Raw genomic sequence first — 17226 nt, 5'->3', positions numbered from 1 at the left:
CATTTTCTTTACTGCACTTTTTTTTACGTTGCGTCTGTCTTTGTTTCGTCAATACAATTCAGTTGAGCTTAGTGTGTGCATTAGTGATTCTTTGGCTCTATAACGAAATCACAGCGGCATATATGCCCTATTTAAATTCGCAAATCATTTTCTAGAATTTTTAGTAAAAGTGGAGACCAATAACCTTCTGCTGACTAGCATATTGTTTCGAAGCAAGATATGCCATTAAGAAAGATTCACTCGTCGCCAAGAAAGCTCGTTTTGCCTCCATTTGGTCACACTATTTTCTAAACGATTCAGGTGTGAAATTACGCTTTTCGTCGTTTAATGTAAACGTGAGTTCTTTCCTTAAAAGCTACTAATTGTTGAATAGCCGGACGTATGGTTATATCGCATCACCACTGTCTACATTGTTTTGCACTCCTTGCTTCTGCGCTATGAAGGAATTAGCGAATCTACAAACTGAAATACAACGCCTCCTGTAATATACCTGATGTCGTTAGGTTTAAGTAGTTCTAAGTCTAGGGGACTAATGACCACCGATGTTAAGTCCCATAGCACCCAGAGCAATTTTGAACATACCCCGTATGTCTGACCCCTATGTTACAGTGAAACCACTATTCAGATGCTTGGGGTAACTGTTGCGTTTTTCTTTTCTCTATGCAATGAATTAGCTAAGAACGGTCTTACATCTGACTGTTACAAAGTTCTTCTCTGAATATGCATTCGGTTACCAGTGTAGCCCGAAGGATTGTTATAATGTAACGTGACTTGAAAATTACAGTTATTTATGCCTGATTTGTATAGTCTTCATTGATATTTACTTCGCTATGGACACCATGGATGAGGAGAGTTGGCCTCAGCTAAAACGGTATTGCTCATCCATTTTAATTTCACGTACAAATTTCTTTTCTTTGGTCGAACGTTTCAGACTCCCTATAAATTACATAATAGGTTTTTATCCGAATTCTCCTAGCTAAATGAAGAACGCGAATTGGATAACTGAGGTCTCACGTTGGCCAGCGTAAGGCTTAGTTTTGCAAAAAATATGTAATTGCTTGACGTAGTTATGGTAATTAAGAAGAACTTTATTAATGACTTGAGGAACAACTGAAATATTTCACGAACAACTATTTTTAGCTATGTAAATGCAGTGACTTATGTCTTCAACGCCCGGTTATTTTGGGTAAAAAGGGACGTTTTGAAAAAAAACAGCCACTAGGAGAACACTTGAGGTGTCGAACAGTTTATCTTTTCAAGGCCTAGCTGTTTTGCGCATAAAAGGTTACAGTGGTGTGATATTTAACTGTGAAAATGTTTTCCTTCGAATCAAGTACTAAATTCAGGACATTTAGAGACGAGAAGATCCTAGTAACGCAAATGAAATGTTAATAAGATCATACTTTCTGAACAAAACTCGAAAATAAATAAAATTTTTGAAAAACAATCGTTCAAATGTTTTGTGAAGTGATTTGTCTAAAAGTAAGAAATAAAATAGATTAGAGAAACGCAGGCCGCTATGGCCGAGTGGTTCTAGGCGCTTCAGTCCGGAACCGCGGTGCTGCTACGGTCACAGGTTCGAATCCTGCCTCGGGCATGGCTGTGTGTGATGTCCTTAGGTTAGTTAGGTTTAACTAGTTCTAAGTGTAGGGGACTGATGACCTCCTCAGATGTTAAGTCCCATAGTGCTCAGAGCCATTTGAATTTGATTAGAAAACCTTTGACGCGTGTTTGAATGATGCCCGAAATCATCTACAGCAAATGACGTGTGTTAAATGTTTCTCTAATCTATTTTATTTCTAACTTTTAGGCGAGTCATTTCACGCAACATTAACCGATTGTTTTTCAATTTTTTTTCTTAGAGTGGGTATCAAGCTACCTGTCAGACCTCTGTTCATAACAACTGCGACGTACTCATAGCGTGGTAGTATTGCAGTTAAATCATGTTCCAGTGGTTAGAATGGATCGAATTCAAATCCTTGTATAACGACGGTGATTTACGTTTTCCGTGCTTTATCGATATAAAGAGACGAAAGCCCCTCCTGACCTTGTCAAAGTGATTAGTGTTGTGATATTTAGGTGACGTTCAAATTGTGGTTTTTAAACTAATTGAAGTATGACTGGAAAATAAATAATTGATTAGATGGACAGCTACAGGAAGACGCGTAAGTTTCAGAACTCCTCAAGTTAGTTTCGCGTAGCACGTCAACGTCTCATTGCAACTTTCTGACGAAACAATGACCACGAGTAGTGTTTCATTGCAAGCACCGTTGCCGTACAGCCCCAGTGCGCGCGCAGTAGTGTATCTGTGTGTGTGTGTGTGTGTGTGTGTGTGTGTGTGTGTGTGTGACGAAGAACGTGCTGTCCGGCAGAGATCTAATACCGCCGCACAACACAACAGCGTTCTTGGCCCATATGAACTAATCTTAGTTTTACCCACTCTGTCTGTCATGCTGAGACTGTTTCACGGGCCGTGAAATGCGAGCTTGACCACTTCGTTTTACTCCCTTTACCAGACAGAGCAGCCCGAGTTCAACACCTCAAAACAGGACCAATTCGTGAAGGATTTTCAGTTCTTGTGGACTGACAAGGGAAGAGCGTGGCCTCGAACGCTCAGAACCACATACAGATACGCTCGGAATTTACACTACTGGCCATTAAAATTGCTACACCAAGAAGAAATGCAGATGATAAGCGGGTATTCATTGGACAAATATATTATACTAGAACTGACATGTGATTACATTTTCACGCGATTTGGGTGCATACATCCTGAGAAATCCGTACCCAGAACAACCTCTGCCCGTAATAACGGCCTTGATGCGCCGGGGCATTGAGTCAAACAGAGCTTGGATGGCGTGTACAGGTACAGCTGTTCATACAGCTTCAACATGATACCACAGTTCATCAAGAGTAGTGACTGGCGTATTGTGACGAACCAGTTGCTCGGCCACCACTGACCAAACGTTTTCAGTTTGTAAGAGATCTGGAGAATGTGCTGGCCAGGGCAGCAGTCGAACATTTTCTGTATCCAGAAAGACCCGTACAGGACCTGCAACATGCGGTCGTGCATTATCCTGCTGAAATGTAGGGTTTCGCAGTGATCGAATGAAGGGTAGAGCCACGGGTCGTAACACATTTGAAATGTGGCGTCCACTGTTGAAAGTGCCGTCAATGCGAACAAGAGGTGACCGAGGCGTGTAACCAATGGCACCCCATACCATCACGCCGGGTGATACGTCCGTATAGCGATGACGAATACACGCTTCCAATGTGCGTTCACCGCGATGTCGCCAAACACGGATGCGACCATCATGATGCTGTAAACAGAACCTGGAGTCATCCGAAAAAATGACGTTTTGCCATTCGTCCACCCAGGTTCGTCGTTGAGTACACCATCGCAGGCGCTCCTGTCTGTGATGCAGCGTCAAGGGTAACCGCAGCCATGGTCTCCGAGCTGATAGTCCATGCTGCTGCAAACGTCGTCGAACTGTTCGTGCAGATGGTTGTCGTCTTGCAAACGTCCCCATCCGTTGACTCAGGGATCGAGACGTGGCTGCACGATCCGTTACAGCCATGCAGATAAGATGCCTGTCATCTCGACTGCTAGTGATACGAGGCCGTTGGGATCCAGCACGGCGTTCCGTATTACCCTCCTGATCCCACCGATTCCATATTCTGCTAACAGTCACTGCATATCGACCAACGCGAGCAGCAATGTCGCGATACGATAAACCGCAATCGCGATAGGCTACAATCCGATCTTTATCAAAGTCGGAAACGTGATGGTACGCATTTCCCCTCCTTACATGAGGCATCACAACAACGTTTCACCAGGCAATGCCGGTCAACTGCTGTTTGTGTATGAGAAATCGGTTGAAACTTTGTTGATGTCACGTTGTAGGTGTCGCCACCGGCGCCAACCATGTGTGAATGCTCTGAAAAGCTGTCATTTGCATACCACAGCACCTTCTTCCTGTCGGCTAAATTTTGTGTCTGTAGCACGTCATCTTCGTGGTGTAGAAATTTTAATGGTCAGTAGTGTAAATCGCTCGTCCCAGAAACAGTGGTATGAACCAGTCGCACGGAAAACTGAGCGTCTTACCTCGAGTGGCATTTCAGTGATCACCTACACAAGGTTAAATGGAGGTAAATTAGTAATGCGAAGGACCAAAATATCGATATAAAAGTGCAAAAGGCACACATATTGCAGGGTTATTATTTATTACTATATTTCCATCTACTTAAAATAATTACTCTGTCAGAACAACAAACCTTTTCAACTGATCTGATACTGTTGCACAGCTGTTCAGTCTTCAATGTGTAGCAGAAGGATTTCAATGGAGTATTCAAAGCAAAGATGAGCAGAACAATACGCACGGCCATTTTTTGACATTCAACATCGCTTCTGCATTCAAGCAGTCCAATATCAAACGCTAAAATAATTACATTTCTAAAGGATGATATAGGTATATCACTGTCATAAACTGCCTTTTGCCAAGCATATTGTAACATAGGCTTGTACTTCGGAGCAGAAAGGTTGGTTATATAGTACAGAATGAAGTCTGATGATGAAATGATGACAGTGTAACGTTACTTATGGTTTTTGACGTTATAGTCTCACAAAATAGATTGTCCTCCTCACTTAGAGCTTACAATGCCAAACAATTACACATCAAAAGATTATCAATATTTGCTGTGTTCGGTGTATTTTTGCTTCTTCACGTTACCAAAGTTACTTTCTTAGACCTTGAGTGGGTTATCATCCAATTGCCTCTCGTGGTGACACACGCAGTTTCGCTTGCGATTGGCTCATACCACTTTTTTTAGGATGAGCTATTTATATTCTAAGCACATATTCGTGAGACGTGAGTTCTAGGTCACGCACTTAGTTTGTTAGTATTATAATGGATTTAATAAACCTTTAACACTTTCCATTACATTCCACGTTAACAACCATGAGGTCCTCTTTAACGCGACACCTTACCGTGCTTAATAAGCAGTAGGAAAACCGTTGCATTCAAAACAGCTTCCAGTCGTCTCGTAATGGATAAATACGGGGCTTGTATGGTTTTCAAGGGAATATTATACCATTTTTACATCAAAATGAGGCACGATCAGGTAACGATGATGGAGGTCGATAGCGATCACACATCCTTCTCTCCAAAGTAGTCCACATAACCTCAATAATATTGAGGTTTGTTGACTGTGGGTGGTGAATTTGTTGTCCAGAGAGGTGCGACAATTCATCCTCATGCTCACAAAACAAGTCCTGGATCATACGAGCAGTGTGAATACGTTCCCTGTCCTCTTGGAGAACAGCATCACCAACGGGGAACAAATATTGAACCATGGGATCGGCCTGATCGGCCAAAGTGGTAAATCAATCCTTAGCAGTAATGTGACCGTGACGAGTATCTATAAAGCCCATAGAATGCCACAAATGGTTGCCGAATTATCACTGAACCCCCGCCATGTTTCACTCTTGGGACGTAAACTCCTCCAGAAGTTGGAAACTGTGTGATGCAAGACTCGTCCGACAACATGACCTCCTTCCATTGCTCCACAGTTCAGGTTGTATGGCTTCCGCACCACCTTTTCCTTTCATCGGTATTTGCATCACTGACGAGTGGTTTTGAAAATCCAGCCCGCCCTTTATTTCCCTATTTGTAGAGATCCTTCGTGTTGTTTTGGTGCTGACAGAGCTCTCGGGCGCGACATTCACTTCTATTGTTACTTTTGCAACTGTTGTCCTCTTATTTTTCGGCAAAATCCTCTTCAACGACACTTCGTCACGATCACTCAGCACGCCCTTTCGTCCGCGTTGTGTCTTAGCTGACGTTTTCCCGCTTTCCCCCTAAGCGGTATAAATCTTCGACATGGTGCCTCTTGAAACAACTAACGCTTCCGCTGCCTTGGTTACGGAAGCACCCAGCATCCGACCACCAACAATTTGCCCACGGTCGAATTCACTTAGCTCCGACATAATGTACTTACGAGCACACAGAGCACTGTTCTGACCACGACTGACACTTGAAACGCATTGAGGGTATTGCACGGTGCCCCTCGTGGTCAAATACAGTATCACAACCTGTAGGGTTGGCTAGCATCTGCATTTATGTTCAAGCGTACATTTCTCACGGTATTTCCATATTTTCGTCCAACTCTTGCACGGACGGAACTGACACCTCAATTTATGGAACAATTCTCAGCGCTGGATTAGCCGAGCGGTCTAAGGGCGCTGCAGTCATGGACTGTGCGGCTGGTCCCGGCGGAGGTTCGAGTCCTCCCTCGGGCATGGGTGTGTGTGTTTGTCCTTAGGATAATTTAGGTTAAGTAGTGTGTAAGCTTAGGGACTGATGACCTTAGCAGTTAAGTCCCATAAGATTTCACACACATTTGAACATTTTTGAACAATTCTCAATCAGTTAGGGATATTCACGCTGTCATTTGTCCATCACTGGCTAAACTCAAATGATAACCACCAAATTCCCGCCACGGCTAAATTTTTTTTGGAATTCATTTATAAACACATTTTTCACAAGCTATAAATTTTAGTCGTTACTCTGCAGCGTGCCATTAACAGTTTTGGCTTCATTGCTTTTACAGCTTTAGACTCTACAATTCTGTCAGCTTGGTCTTACGTAACATCCCTTTTTCAGTCTCACTATATTTGTCTTAACAGATTATTTCCTCGTTATCATTACTACGGCATTCGGGGGGACGACGGTTCAATCCCGCGTCTGGCCATCCTGATTTAGGTTTTCCGTGATTTCCCTAAATCGCTCCAGGCAAATGCCGGGATGGTTCCTTTCAAAGAGCACGGCCGACTTCCTTCCCCGTGCTTCCCTAATCCGATGAGACCGATGACCTCGCTGTCTGGTCTCCTCCCCCAAACCAGCCCGCCAACCAGCAATTACTACGTACATTTTCGTGTTAGACATCTTTGCCTGTTCCGAAACCAAGCAACTGGAAACTAACCGCTCCATATTCTTCGTGATCGTCCAATCCTTTTTCTACTCCTGGGGCTGACGTCGAAGGTTTTCCTTGATATACAGCTGACATCCATACGTAGTAGATAGTGATGCCATTCCTTTCTATACTGTGGGATCTTGTTACTATTTCTAAAGCATGGAGTTCCTCTCTTATCTCACTGCTACTCTTTTGGTCTTCTAATTGTATCCTGCAAAAGGTCTTATAAGTCTCACTTCTGGCGTTTCAATTGTCTGTGATACTTTGGTAGTTAAATTCTATTTTTGATCCATAGAGCAGTAAATGTACAGTCATAGTGATACAGAATTTAAGTACCGCCTCTTTCCTGCTTTTGTTCAGGACTGTTCTCTTAATCGTACAAAACGTGCGTATTATTATAGTTTATTTTCAGGTTTACCTCTAAAAATATCGACGAGCGAAGCATACATCTTCCATCGGCATACCTGAGAGAAAGAACATGACGGGAACCTGAGAAAATTTTGGTCCTACTTAAAACAGCAAAGCGGGACTGAGGCTTTTGTCCACTAAATCGTTGACCAGTCTGGAGTGGTAATAGAAGATAGCGAAAGGAAAGCTGAAGTTTTAAATTCCGCGTTTAAGTAATCACCAGGAGGATCGTACAAACATTTCTGTCGGTTGACCGTCGCGTCTTTCGCAAGCAGGACATAGTAACAGATATCCCTGGCGAAGAAAAGAAGCTGAAAGAGTAAAAACAAGTAAGTAGCCAGATTTCTTTAACATATTCTCAATTAGAATATAATGAATTTGCTTGAGATTGAAAAGATTCTTTCCACAAAATATCGGTACGAATTTGGAAAGCATAGCTCGAGCGAAACACAGCTAGCCATTTTCTCGCACGAAATTCTGCAAAACATGGATACGGGCAACTGGCATGTTCTATATTCCTAGATTTCCGCAAAACGTTTGACACGCTTCCCCACTGCAGACCATTAACGAACGTACGAGCATACGGAATATTTTTCCAAATAAGTGAGTGGCTCGAAGACTTCTTAAGTAATAGGAATCAGTACGTTGTCCTCGAAGGCGAATGTTCATCAGTGACATGGGTATCGTCAGGAGTGTCCCAGAGAAGTGTGGTAGGACCGCTGTTATTAACAGTATACATAAATGATCTGACGGACAGGATGAATAGCAATATGCGTCTGTTTGCTGATGATACTGTGGTGAACGGGAAGATATCCAAGCGTTACGTTGCAAAGCGATATTAAATAGAACGAGCTCGCCAGAACGGTCGTGCGAAAGACGAGCGGTCGACTTCGCTTTATTGTGAGAATTTTAAAGAAGTGTAGCCCATCTATAAAAGAGACCGCGTATAGAACACTAGTGCGACTCATTCTTGAGTTCTGCTTGTCTGTTTGGGATCCCCACCGCGGCGGATTAAAGAAAAACATCGAAGCAATTCAAAAGCGTACTGCTAAATTTGTTACCACTAGGTTCGATCATCATGCCATTATTGTGAAGATGTTTCTTGAACGAAAATGGGAGTCACTGGAGAGAAGACAACGTTCTTTACGCGAAACGCTACTGAGAAAATTTAGAGAACCGACATTTGTAGCTGACTGCAGAACGATTCTGCTGTAGTCAACGTAAATTTTTCGTAAGGATAAAACGATAAAGCCGGCCGGTGTCGCCGAGCGGTTCTAGGCGCTACAGTCTGGAACCGTGCGACCGCTACGGTCCCAGGTTCGAATCCTGCCTCGGGCATGGATGTGTGTGGCGTCCTTAGGTTAGTTAGGTTTAAGTAGTTCTAAGTTCTAGGGAACTGATGACCTCAGATGTTAGGTCCCATAGTGCTCAGAGCCATTTTGAACCATTAAGAAGATAAGAGAAATTAGGGCTTGTACAGAGGCATATGAACAGTCGATTTTTCTCGCTGTATTTGCAAGTGGAACAAGAGAGCAAATGAGTAGTAGTGCTGCAAGATACCCTCCGACATGTACCATACGGTGGCTTGCGGAGTATGTATGTAGCTCTAAATGCAGATGTAGATCAGTATCGATTAGGGCCTTTATAAACTTTTTTAGATCTAATCAGACATCCTTAGTGAGTCGTCGTTACAATGTACGTAGTATATGAGTTTACATAACAACAACAATTATTATAATATTAATAATAAGAATAACAGTAATAGTAGTGTAGCAATGAATATATGGTGAAAGGGTACGTATTTCTCCCCCAATCATAATGTATGATTTTATGACTTGCTTATGTCACAGTTTTGAAGCTCTCAATGTCATATTTTGAACACGCCGATGCTTAGGAGATGAATAGGATGGGACATTTTTGTTTTACTTGAGATCAGCAGTCTCTTCCTTTGCCATTACCAAGTCCTGATTGTCTGCCTGTACGATACGGAAACAAGGGGGCGTATTTTCGATATTCCTGTGGTTGATTAGAAAAATTTCTTTCCCTCAAAATGTAATGATGCCAGTCTCCCAATTTGCACTCCAACATCCCTGTTTGCGTTTCATAGACGTCCAGTAAAACAGCCTGCCGTGAATCCTGAGCCTCCCCGGTTTTTATGTTTCACTCGACTGGTCAGCCGAACGGCGCTATAACCTCCCCTTGCAAAATACGATGCGCCGTCCTCACCGGACGCCCAGAGGCTGGTTTTTAGACTCACTCTTCTTGCAGGCTCAGATGTGTCAGCATGGCTGTTCTCCTGGAATATGCTTTTAGTATAAGTCGGGTCACTTTGTGTGAGTTAGGGTGTTATTAGGTATGAAAGCATCAGTGCTTTCATGTTCAGTTAATGATCTGTTAAGCTTTATCTCTAATATTCGCCATGATTCGTGTGTAACTTAAAATTTTATGTTCATGCACTGTGCTTCAGATGTGTGTATGCATGTGGTTGTATCACACTGCTTCATGGTAAGCTCCGTATTCCATGTGTTGCTTTGATTATCCAATACTATTGGTTTTGCGGGGTGTTAATTGTGCAGAATACTTAACGATAACGAAATTTTTCCAGTGTAGAGGATTTGGTCTCTTTCACGAGCGATAGTCCATTTGTTGTTTTTTGTGACTGAGTTTCATTTATTGCTTCTTCTTTCCATCATATTCAGCAAAAATTATTATATTTCACACCGGCCTGCGAATTTAGTTGCCGAAACAATACGATTGGCAGAACCACGCCCCTCCTCTGTGTGGTACTGGATACCCGGTGGCGCCAAATCTATATTTTATGGTAAATGATCACTTATACCAAAGAGAGCTCGATTCAATGAACAGGTCATACCCTTATCATAAATTTCAGTTTCTTATAAAGAATTTTACTAGATTTAACGTGATTTGCTTCCACGTTTTTGTCCTGTTTCTTGTTGTCCCTGTACACATTCGTTACCCTTGTACATCCCTCTTTCCAAACATGTTCCCCATTTCGCAGTATTTTTAGCGAGTTCTATGAAAAGGAAATTTTAGGAACCAGTGCTCATTAAATTTTCTTTTCCCAGAACTCTCTATGTCAGAAAACATATATTTTGTACACCTCTAAAGTCTTTTTATATCTGCCACTATCATTATTGTTACTGTTATACCATTATTATTATTTACATGAATTGTATTCGCAGTTGCAAATATGGGCAACGATCAGCTGTATAATGAAATGAGGACGATGAATTTTTTTGAGTCATTGTTAAGGGGGGCGGGCGTCGGGTCAAAGTGGGCAGAGGTTGCAACCCGAGGCCTGGCCACGATATCCCGTTCTCCCTCTCAGAACTAAGAAGGTTGGAAGGCATAGAAACCAAGGGAGCCAAAATGCATCAAGGAAAAGGAGGAAAGAATTTTTTTCATCACCAATGTGTTGCAAAATCTCGTGTTATGGCACGCCTCATAATACCGAGAGGAAGACAAATGAATACCGGCCATCGTCGGCTACCAAACAGGAAGAACGACATAAGAGGCTATCGCGTTGCGACGTGAGGGCGCTCCATGGTGCTACTCGCTGCGGAATTGCTGTGGTTGCATTTGCTAGTTCAATCTTAATAATAATAATAATAATAAAAAGGTTCGTGGTTCAACTTCTCCTGTCATTGATAATCCACCTGTGAGGTGTGTTATGAAACGAACTCTGGATAAATTTGAGCAGTATTGCTGGTACTTGGGATTCTGTGAGATCGCACAGTGTCATTCGTTTAAGTAGTGCCAAAAATCGAGGGCTGTCTTCTCATAGTCACCAAATAAGTAGTGTACGGGGTGGCCGCATACCTATGTTACAGAATTCGTTTCTGCCCTCGGAAAATCCACGCCATCTGGGAAGAGGAATAACTGTGCAGTTATCCGGGCTGGAGACACGCCTGTGACGAAAGTCAACATCCGGCACACCAAATGCCAAACATCATTCGCCGATCCGGAGGCAACGCCATCGTCATCTGTATCCATCTTTCCGTAGGTGACATACAATGGAGAGTCCGTGAGGTGAATTTGATGTAGACGAGACTGACACACCCGCTTCCCGGTCACTATTATGTACCAAGGGGATCGAACGTCCGTATAAGTGTGGCGGCGCTCACCGCGATATTTCCTTTCAATCACATTCGGTGCCCTACTCTGCAGAAGGTTGTTATATATCGCCCTCTTTGGTGCCAAGATTGTGGGCAATAGTGCAGTGCCGATGTGTCTTAGTTCAAGGAAGAACTGGTCAATGTAGAAGAGAGGCATAGGGATACCCGATAACAGCACCGGTGGAGAGAGAGAGAGAGAGAGAGAGAGAGAGAGAGAGAGAGAGAGAGAGAGAGAAAGAGAGAGAGATCGGCACTAAAGCCTCCAGCGTAAGCTTGTGCGATGAGTCGGGCAACTTCGACACATCTTCATGTGGGAGCTTGCAAATAGGGCCTTCGCTCTGTCCTGAATATGAAAAAGATCTAAGCCCCTCTGTCCCTTGAGAGGGTGACAGATTCGTTGCCAATCTTAAAAAGCTTCCCCGTAGTAACAAAGGATCCCAAAGCTGCCAGCATGCGGCGGTCCAGAGATGACGGGATCGGAAATGTCTGCCCAACATGGGGAATGCGGGACGCCAAATAGACGTTGGCAGTCGTATCCGTTGCAGGATGTCTCGAGTCCTAAGACGGTGATCAGTTAGCCCTGCTCTGATCTGGGCTAATGGACGCCTGCTGTTGATGGCTATCGAGCGCTGAAGGTCAATTGTGAAATCAATGCCCAAACAACGTAACATGTCACTTACTCGTAGGGGAACGATGCACCTATCAGGCAGCCCTTACCTATAGATAGAGCATGCGGTTTTTGGACTTTGAGACTACTGCCCGATGTCGCTCCGTAGGTCGCCACCCACGCCGGTGCTGCGCGGAGATCATCTCCTGTTACGAAGGAGGAGTACCAGATCGTTGGCATAGGCAGTGTAGCAGAAAGTGTGTCTGCCGAGTGTCATCCAAGCCAGGCGTTGTCGGAGGTCGCAGAACAGTGGTTCCATTGTGAAGCGTACAATATCGCTAAGGACCGGCAGCGTGAGACGGCCATTGTACAACAGCCTAGACGCCGCGCCTCTACGATAGTGTCTGGATAGCCCATTTGTCCTAGTACCGCCGTCAAACACGCGTGGTCAATCCCGCCAAAGGCCTGGCTGAAGTCGAGGGAGGCCAAAACCCCAGACATTTGGCGAGCCTTGGCAGGTGCAGACATGTCATGATACCGACAAAGTGCAGTGTGTGGGTGTTATGATCGCCTCCTAATGATGCCTGGTCCTGTGAAACGACATAACGGACCATCTGCTTGAGACGTGCCGCCAGCATTCGAGCTAAAGTGTTCATGTCACAGGTGACCAAGATCAAGGGGCGATAATCGCAGAACCTTGATCCTCCTCGTAGTTTGTGTGTTAATACGATCAGTCCTTCAAGGAAGGCTCCAGCGAGCGGCACCTTGGGAGACAGTAGATCTGGCAGATGTCCAGGATGGCTCCAGCAATTTCTGAGAAGCCCGGTAGAACTCCAGAAGGCTCCCATCTGTATCGCTTCAAGGATCTCCACCTCTGTTCTTCAATCAAATCCATTTCCGCAGCCAGGGTGATCCTGCCAAAAGTGAGCTGAGAGACCTCCGGTATCACCTCTGTGGGATGGCGATTTTCCGAATACAGCCTAGTGTAGTGGGCGTGAAGGACTTTCCCTATATTGCGCTGAGTATCTAGGCATCGTCCGTCGCCTATTGTGACAACATGGATCAAGGTCCGTCGTCGGCGTCGTCTTTCTGAAATGATACAATAATGGGTGATCCCTCCTCAGCCGCTATGTCTTGAGCGCGCTCTGACGACCGCCCCTCAAGATGGCGGCGTGTGAGGGTGATGATCTGAGACTTGGCGCGATTTACCATCGTTTGCCGTGCGGGCGAATGCCGCAGTGTGGAACATTCCCGTAGAATGCTGTAATAGAAGTCCGTGGAATGTCGCCTTCATGCCGCCACGCCTCTACCGTAGCCAGTCAAGGTCTTCCAGAGGGCAGCCTTGCAACTTGGCTATCCGAGCACGCCTCACAACCAGACCCAAACTTCCGTATGTCGTCAACCATGTGTCTACAACTTTCACTGGTTCGTCCATTATGTATATTCTCGTACAGGGGAGACTTTTAATTGAAAGTCACTTGCCCAGTGTCGGCGGATAAATATGATATTACGTTCCTTCGAACATGCATGCATGTCCAAAGGAACATCGCATAGCATTTGTGAATAACACAGGCATTGCAATATCGTATTATTATTACTATTACTATTATTATTATTACCACTATTAGTCGCAGCATCAGCAGTAGCACAAGTACCGCCATGTTAACTTTATTAGTTCATAGTCAGTATTATTTTCTCACACAGCCTCTACAGACACTCAAATCATTTGAATGGAAATGGAAATGCTGTGTGGCTAGTGCCTACCGTAGGGTAGACCGTTTGCCTGGTGCAAGTCTTTCGAGTTGACGCCTCTTCGCTGACTTGCGTGTCGATGGGGATGAAATGATGATAAGGACAACACAACACTCACTCCCTGAGCGGAGAAAATCTCCGACCCAGCTGGGAATGGAACCCGGGCCGTTAGGTATGACATTCCGTCGCGCTGACCACTCGGCTACCAGGGTTGGACATCATTTGAATACTACTTCTCATATTAAAACTGTTATTTCTTAGGTAACTATGATGTAAAGAGTGGTAATGTATGTGTGAAACCCTGATCATATGTAAGAGAGTGCCAGATGGCCCTAATCAGATCAGGTTAAATAAATATATAAATGAAAAAATATCCATTCGTAGGATCCAAGCTAAACTCGTGGTATTTGTGATCCAGAGTAGAGCGAATCCCCACATGCATGACAGTGTTTCTTTGGATCGGGTGTTATCGGAGTATTTAAATTCTTAGCGGGCATGTGACACTGAGTTTTATGGATTGTGGGTCAATCCATTGGTATCATTTCTTCGTCAGTTTCAGACATCTTATCCAACGTTTCCCCCGAGAGGTGGTCTTGCTGACCCATTTAATGATTTTAATAAACGTATTTTTCGTCTGTATTAGATTACCATAGGAAACTAAGATTTGTCGCCGATGTTAAGATCGTTTTCTTTGTGCCGATCTGGGATTTTATGTCATAAATAACTCGTCCTATGAGAGATAATATCCAGTTCGATTCACGCCCTGAATGGCACTCACACTGCAAAAGCATCCTAGAGAAAGCAGAAATAGAGTAGGTTGCGGAATATAGGGTTAAAGGTATGTCCACACGATGCCTCTTTCGGCACTGTATGCCTCGAATTCGGGATCGTCAGAAACCCCAGAATCTATTAGAGTGGAGGCTGCATTATCAATTTTGAATGTTTTGCATCATCAATGTCCTTAATTTCAGTTTGTAGTAGTTTGTTGAGGAGTTAGAAATACCTCATATTTTCTTTTCTTCAGATTTCAGGCTCCTCATTGTTCTATTAAGTAGCAATAGCATGAATATTTGTCGAACATTATAATATACATTTTTCAAGAATTTGCGGACTTCTTCTCTGTCTTACTTATTCGAGACTTGTCTTACTTTTTACAGTAATATGATCGGAGTCTTTCTGTCTAATACTTGACGCTGAGGACATCACATCTGAAATTTTTGTTCAAATAAGCCTAATCTTCAGAAGTGGCGTACCACTTCTGTAATTATCTACAGATTTCAGAGCGCTTTCTTTGGAATCAGCAGATCTTACTGCACATAAATCACCTTAAAACATAATCTCAATATACTACACAACAAAACATCCATGGGTCCCAGTTGCACGTCGTCTGCTAAACAACGCAAGACATTACCACCTGAGGCGGGAAGCAATGCGCAATTACGCACGGCCTCCATTTCGAGGAAATTACCCATACAAAAATGCGCTTGCGTAGTTGCGCTGTTGGAAATGTAAGTGCATACGTCAATTTAACAGAAAAAAAGCATCGTGTGGACACACCTTAATACTGACATTATGAGAGAAAGCATAGTTCGACGTTGGGCAAATATAACACAGCTGAGATGTGTCGAGAAGGAAGCTACTCTGCCGAGATCTACGCGTATCTTTATTTGGATGACGGTATGCACTTTATGAAATTCTGTAGGCTGCAGGGGTAAAATACAAGAGCGACAGATTATCTAAAACGTGTAAGAAACCAGACTGCGTTTGTAAGAGTCGAAGGACCAAGAAGCGAAGTAGTAGTTGCAGTTCATTTGTAGACTATTCCCGATGTTACTCAATTAAATCCGTACATTGAGGAAATAATAAAGTGAATTAACGCAAAATTTTGAAAGGAAATAAAAGTTCAAGAAGAAAAAATAAAACTTTGGGTTTTGCCGCGACACTGTAATTCTGTCAGTGACGGCAAGAAACTTGGAACAGCTGTTGAACGGATACTATCTTGAAAAGAGGCTATAAGATTGTAATATCTCTTTATATTCTACTAATTATCCCGGCACAATTCTATGAGTGAATTACGTTTCCTACTCGACCATCTATATACTCGCAGAATCGATGGCAAAGTAGTACAGTACTATTACTATTCCATGAGCTCATAATTACTCTTTGTAATATTCTCTCTGGAGTGTGTTGAGAGGACTTCTAGGATCTTCTCCGTGCCGAATATACGCATTGAATAATTGTAATTTTGCTATCGAGATTACTGGAAGAAAGAGATTGAAAATATATTGTATGCTAATCAAGAGAATATATACTGAGCATTTACATCAAAGGCGTGTAAGGAATTTCATTACATATGTGTATTCTCTAATTGGAAATTTGCACGGAGGTGTCGTTTCCTTGGTAATCAGAAGGGAACTTCCGATGAATTGGAAACGAACCTGCAATTATTAGATCCAAGAGCTCCATTATTTCATCGGATAATTAAACTCTATCAAAGCAAACTTTCCGCTTGATCTGAGGTTTTTCGACTGACTACGCAACGCAAGAAAACCAAGACATTTTATTTACACAGGATTGCAGATCGCTTTGAATCATCGAGACTGCGGACGAGGAGAGTCATGGTCCGATTCTGATTAAACAAGTAAAGCTTAATTATAACTTTCTTGAGCGGCTGTGATGACTGTGATACGGCTGCTTATGAATGAGATCATTAATAAAATACTAATAACTAACTTTCCTTCTCACCAGCAACCAGTATAAACACAATATTAATTAAAATTATAAGATAAATATCATCAAAAATAAAACAAGAGTAATGTTCTCAAATTACATAATGTGATGCCTAGGAAATTAGTTTAGGATTTGAGCAAAATAACTGATGATGGACCAAGTAGACAGGTTCTAAAATGTAATAGCAAGGAAAGAGTTTTTAAAGAAGGGAATCTTGTTAACACAGAATATAAAAGAGTCAGAAAATCTATTCTGAAGATATTTGTCTGTAGTTAAGAATTGTACAGATAAAAAGTTCCGGCTACAAACAGTTTTAACAAGAAGAGAGTAGAAGTTACTGAAATTTTGCGCTGTAGAAGTGAGCTGAAGACGACATTCAATGAGTAGATCGGTTAAGTAGTTACAGTAGTTATGCAGAGATGAACAGCCTTGCATAGAATACATGAGCGTGGAAAGCTGTCTTCGGACAGAACTTAACAACAACAACAACAACAACAACAACAGCGGAAAGAGCATGTGTGATGCATTAAATGAGTTCACCAAGTATACTCACTTAAATGTGGTCAGTTCTAGTCTTAGGCAAACTCTTAGCAGATTTTACTCGAGCCTAACGCTTTGTCT

The 17226-nt window shown here is 43.0% G+C and overlaps 1 protein-coding gene across 1 annotated transcript in view; it reads right to left on the bottom strand.

Moving 5' to 3' along the window:
• LOC124721304 (facilitated trehalose transporter Tret1-2 homolog) overlaps positions 1-17226 on the bottom strand; it is a 313685-nt gene that overhangs the window by 64209 nt on the left and 232250 nt on the right. The gene's annotated exons all lie outside the window — the stretch shown is intronic.

Source organism: Schistocerca piceifrons, chromosome X, assembly GCF_021461385.2.
Source record: "Schistocerca piceifrons isolate TAMUIC-IGC-003096 chromosome X, iqSchPice1.1, whole genome shotgun sequence".
NCBI lineage: Eukaryota > Metazoa > Arthropoda > Insecta > Orthoptera > Acrididae > Schistocerca > Schistocerca piceifrons.
Note: the sequence above shows the minus strand (reverse complement) of the source record. Positions and strands in the feature narration are given on the sequence as shown.